Here is a 6,000-nt window from a genome sequence, read left to right on the forward strand (position 1 = left end):
TATAATTAGGTTCTTTCCTCATACCAAATTTCCCTCTCTTCCCCGCTGGACCTCCCCCCTCTAGGAGGGCTGCTTAAGCGGAGTTTACATAAAGTAGTAAGATTTGCATGTGCACACTTTTCAGCCACTAGCAATTTGCTTGAACTCACAAATACGCTGTAAGTCAATTGAATTCAAGAATCAATTAAAACCTTAAATGGAATCCTGGCTAGAACATGCTTTCTAATGGGCTGATGTCACAGCAAGGGGGTAAAAATTGGTTTTCGAGAGGGCAGAAGTACTGTTTGTCTATATAAAGCCCAGGTGTGCGTGCCATGCGTACCAGGCAACCTGGCACAGATTTCGTGGCAGTGACTGAAAAGGCTGGGCGACACTGGGCTAGACTGTAAGGCAGAGACCCAGCTCCCGCCCTTATGGAACCTGCACCCCAACAAGGGAAACTGATGCACATCGGAGCCAGGCATGGTCTGGTCCTCACCGCCTCTGAGCTTCCAACCCCCTCACACATCTCAGTCTGCTCTCTGGTCTCTTGGGTCGTTCCAGTCCTACCCTCCCCAATTACTCACGGCCTCTTCCTGTGGAAGCATTTCACATCCTGTCCACCTTGGCCTTATAAACTGACTTCTTTGGCTAGTGAAATACGAGTGGAGGGGATATGTGTCATCCCCAAACAGGAGCTTGTTCCTCTGCCGTGAGCCCAGCATGGCCCAGAGAGGCGTTGCTTTCAGCCTCGGTCCTGGAAGGCTGACGTGGGACACAGTCAGAACATGGGGCATGTTCGCAGTGGACGTGTAGCTTAAATGAGCAGTTAACTCTTGGCTTCTGTGGGACCCTGAGACTTGGGAGGTTGGTTGTTGGGGAATGTAACCTAGTGATGGCTGACTAATGCGCCCCCCAGTGCCTGATTACTTCCTCTCCGCCTCCAGACCTCCCCTCTGCTTACAACTCTCCCCGCCTGCCATCAGCTTACATGCCACTTTCTCTACAAAGTCAAAACACCTCCTTCCTCATCCCTCCAAAAAAAGAGAAGAGATGCTAGGCTGGGTGCCGATAGTGGGCAGGCTAATGGCCCTCCAAAGATGTCCATGTGCTAGTCTCCGGAACCTGTGAATACGTTGTGGCAAAAGGGACACCGCACACGCAAGCAAGTGAAGGATCGTGACGCAGGGAGGTTATCCTAAATTATCCAGTAGTCCTACATTGGTCCTCAGAAGATGGAAGCAGAAGGCAGAAGAGCCAGAAGGAGATGTGGTGGCAGAAGCGGAAGTCAGAGGGGTTCAGTTGCTGCCTTTGCAGATAGGGAAGGGGCTGTGAGCTGAGGAAGGCAAGCGACCCCTCCAAGCCGGAGACAGCAAGGAAAACCGAGTGTCCCCTCGGCCTCCACAGAGCAACACGGCTCTGCCAAGGCCTTGATACGAGCCCAGTGAGACCCAGTTCAGACTTCTGATCTCCAGAACTGTAAAAAGTCATTTGTATTGTCTTAAGCCACTGTGTGGTAATTTGTTAGAGTGGCAGCAGACACCCATAGTGTCCCTCCCTGGTTATGAGCTCCCGACGCACACCACAGGCCCTACGCATCACGGAGCTGCCTCTTCTCTTTCCATCAGTCCAGCTGGACTCCACGCTTGACGCACCCGTCTGTCTCCGTGCTGTCCTCGGAGCCGAGGAGGGCGCATGGCCGATTTCCAGAATGAGTGCAACTCCAGAAACTAGGACAAAGGAGGAATAGTGGTGTGTGACAACGAAGAGATATGAAGCTGAGAACTGGCTGCTGCTACTTTCCGGCTGGCTTCCCTAGCTACGGCCAAGCCCCTAAACATCTCTACTTCTGTTCCCTCATCTTGAAGAATGGAGAAATGGGAAAGAATGACAAAGAATTCCCCCATAGGTTAAAAGAGCATTTTCTAAGTTGAAGATGTATTCAAATGTTAGGTTTTGTTGTTGTTGGGTAGTGTGTTTATTTTAACGTTGGAGTGGACCGAGAAAGTGGAAAAGAACCTTACAGACAACCAGTTGTCCATGTTCCCTAGAGCAAGATGGTGACAAGGCCAGCTCAAAAATGACTACACCTCCCCTCCTCTGACAAGCACTGCTGCTCTCTGAGGCATTGCTGCTGTACCTCGGAGGATAAAACCCCATTTTAACTCCCCTTCTAGACACTTACCGCTGAGATACTCAGTCACAGAATTGCCCCTGCTTCTTGAAACCGCCCAACCCAGAACTTCTCCGATTCTTTCATGCCCTCACCATCATCCCACACAAGCCCAGGCCCTTGAGAAGCCCCTCTCATCTCCACTATGGACGTGCTCCGGACCCACATTCTCCCTTGCTGCAGCAAGCATAGCCCGGACGTTGGGTGTTTGTGTTTTATTGGTTTTGACCCCAGCGGTGGTCTGGTCAGTGGGCTCTGACAGGAGGTCCTCCATAGTCAGTTTCCTCATTCTGCCTGCAAGCAGATGAGTTCAGAGACCCATCAAGGTCCTCCAACTGGTCACAAACACGAGCTCAAATAGATCTTTTGCTTGTTTGTTTTCTTATAGTCATGAGCTTAAACTCCTTGGGCGCTGAACATGTCCCCTTACCAAAACTGTCTGGTACCGAGTCTTCCACTTCCCATCTTGACCAGAACCTTCCAGGAGCTTTTAGTCGCTGGAGAAAACCTGCTATATTTTTTCAAATAACACTTAGTCCTGGGGCAAAGCCAGATATGTTCTGATGAGAGTTAATTGTTCTTTATCAGCATGAGAGGAAGCAGGTGTGTGTTCCCTGCTGCCATCTGATTTATTTCTCCGAGCTCTAGGAGCAGACACTCCATCAGCCACCCAAGCAGGAAATTGCCTTTCTGCAGAAGGTAAACAAAGAAGGTTTGCATTATTTTTAACTGTAAAATTGGACCTAAAAAAACATCCAGATCACTTGGGCTTTTTCCCCTGGTTGTTAGAATAATATCCTTTAATTGTAAGAAATAGAGAAGTATAAAGAAGAAAGTATCCCTCATGCATCGGCCCACCACTCCAAATTAGTGAATCTTCACGTTTTGGCCTGTTTTCTACCAGTCTTTTTCCCCTCTTTGTGTATATGCAGAAAGATCTAGAAATGGAGAAAGAGCAGGTATTGTTGAAATCATAGTTTTCAATGAATCCATGCTCATTGCAAAAAATCCAAACACCAATGTATACAGAACATTCTAGTGTCCTTTCAGCACCTCCTCATCCAGCCCCTTCCAGTGACAACCACCATAGAATTAGGAAGAGATGGGTTAATACACATGATGCTTTAGTGCTAAAATAAATAAGTGTTTAGTGGTGTATGGCACTTGTTAAGTGAATTCTCCTCATCTCCTTTGGGGCAGACAGACTGTAAGCTGACCTCCGGTGATTTCTCACCTCCTGCCGTCTCTGATTTTGGGTAATCCCTTCCTCACGAGTGCAGGTGGGACCCATGACTTGCTTCTGACCAAGAGAATATGGCAAAGGTGATGGGATGTCACTCTCTTGATTTGGTTACATTACATGGCAAAGGCAGTAGGGTGTCAGCCTTATGATTACTTTACATTATATAAGATGCTGTCGTAGCAGACTGGATTCTCCTTGTTGGTGATGGAATGAGTGGCCGTGTTGAGGAAGCCCCCATGTCAAGGGACTGTGGGCAGTGTCCAGCTAACAGCCAGCAGAAACCCCGGGCCCTCAGTCATACAACCACAAGGAAATGAATTCTGACAACAAGTAAATTCTTCCCCCAGGCAAGCCTCCAGATGAGACCACAGCCCTGGCCAACATCTTCACTGTAACTTTGTAAGACCCAGAACAGAGCACCCCACTAAACTGTACCCAGACTCCTAACCCACAGAAATTGTGAGATAATGAGTGTGTGTTGTTTTGAGCCACTAGACTTGTGGTAATTGGTTATATTGTGATAGAAAGCTAGTACACTTTTCTACGCATTTCCATACTGTAGTGGTTGGGCGCCTTGGGTACAAGCAACAAACACCAGCTCAAACTGATAGAAGCAACAAGGAAATTGGCAGGTTCTCCTGACTCCAGGCACATTTAAATCCAGGTACTCAGACACTGTATACTGGTATCTTTTTCCTTCCTTCTTAGTTCTCCTTCAGTGTCAGCTTGATTCATAAGAAGCTATTCCCCAAAGATGACTATACTGCTTCAGTTCATATCCCATCAGCTGGACAGCCTCCATGAAAAAGAGTACTCCTTTTACCCCGTAGGTCCAGCAAAAGCCCTGGGGTTGATATCCATGGTTCTGGTTGGACTAACTGAAGACATGTGGCCACTGATCCCCAGGGACAGATGGATGTGGTTCATATACCCACATCCAGACCTCATGAACCAAGACAAGGAGTGGGCTCCAAAAGTGAATGAGGTCCAAGCAGGTGGGATAGAAGCTGAATGAGTGAAGTAATGACCAGGGGTGCCTGGGTGGCTCAGTCAGTTGGTCGGCTGCCTTTGGCTCAGGTCATAATCCCGGGGTCTTGGGATTGAGCCCCGCATCAGGCTCCTTGTTTGGTAGGAGAGCCTGCTTCTCCCTCATCCTTTGCTGGCTGCTCTGCCTACTTGCGCTCTCTCTCTCTTTATCTTTCTGTCAAATAAATAAATAAAATATTAAAAAAAAAAGTAACAACCATCCAGCATGGGTACCTGCATATTTGTATACGCACGTGTCTATGCAATACTTAGATGACACAACAGGATCTACCAATATTGTCATAAATGCCTCCTGTGCAATTTTTGCCAATGTTGATAAAAAATCAGCACAAAAAATGTTAAATTCATAGGTAAGTTGAAGAAATAACACAATGAAAGCCACATGCCTGTCACGAGATCCCCTCACTGTTAACATTTTGCCCCACCTGTTTTCTGTTTTTGTTCTGAATGACAAAGTAAATTGCAGACCTCATGACTCTTCATTCCGGGATATCTCAGCTGGGATCTGGGAAGAAAGTGTCCTATTTAACAATACCATTAACACATCCAAGAAACTTAACATTGTGCAAGGTCATTCCCTAGTATCCCAAGTTCCTGTTCACATTTTTCTCAGAGTCCAAAAAATGTTCTTTGTATGCTATTTTGTAAGTTTTTTTTGATCCGGGATCTAATCCAAGATCGCACTGGATTAACCTCTCTCTTCAATCTCTATTCTAAAATAGCTCTCCCTTTCCCTTCATTTGTCCTTTGTGCACTGATGTGTGTGTGTGCGTGCGCACCCTGATATTTTGAAGAGTACGGGCCAGCTACCTTTAATATGCATTTGTCTGTCCTCATGATTGGATTCAAGTTTAATATTTTGGGGACGAATACTCTGCAGGTGGTGTTAGGTCATTCAGGAGACATGCAATGTCAGTAATGCTCTATTTTATCACTTGGTTAAAACAGTTTCTCTCCATCATAAAGGCATATTTCCCCCTTTTTTTGTGAATAAACGTTCTGTGGGGGGGTACCTTGAGACCATGGAAATGTCCTGTTCCCCAACAGTGGTTTTTAAATGCTCTGACAATCCTTGCCTGAATTTTTATATCAATAATTGCAAAATAGTGACGTTTCTCAATCATCCTTTTTTCTACCATTTTCCCCTCTCCACTCCTCTTTTTTAACTTGATCACTATGTACTTAAATTCTTTTTGTTTTTCATTCAATGTGCTAAAATTCATTCTCATCACTATACCTGTTGATATTTAAATTGTCCCAGATTTGGCTAGTGGGAGCCCCTGTAATTCTGGAGCACTTCTTTGCTTTCTGGCACACCACGATATGCCAGTCTAACCTGGCATTTTCCCTGCCCTGGATCTGGACTCCGCCATTTCTACAAAAAGCCCCTTGGTCTCTTTTCAATAGATAGTATTTAGAAACAACAATCTCCACGTTAGAATATCTCATAACAATTTTAAAAAATTGCTAACCACCATCTTAAATTGCTTCATAATGTGTCCACTGGGTGGTTGGACTACAACTTAACCATTCTGTTCATTCTGGGTATTTTGGAGAC

The sequence above is a fragment of the Mustela putorius genome, unplaced genomic scaffold, assembly GCF_011764305.1.
Source record: "Mustela putorius furo isolate JIRA1106 unplaced genomic scaffold, ASM1176430v1.1 tig00000129_pilon_pilon_pilon, whole genome shotgun sequence".
In the NCBI taxonomy this organism is placed as follows: Eukaryota; Metazoa; Chordata; class Mammalia; order Carnivora; family Mustelidae; genus Mustela; species Mustela putorius.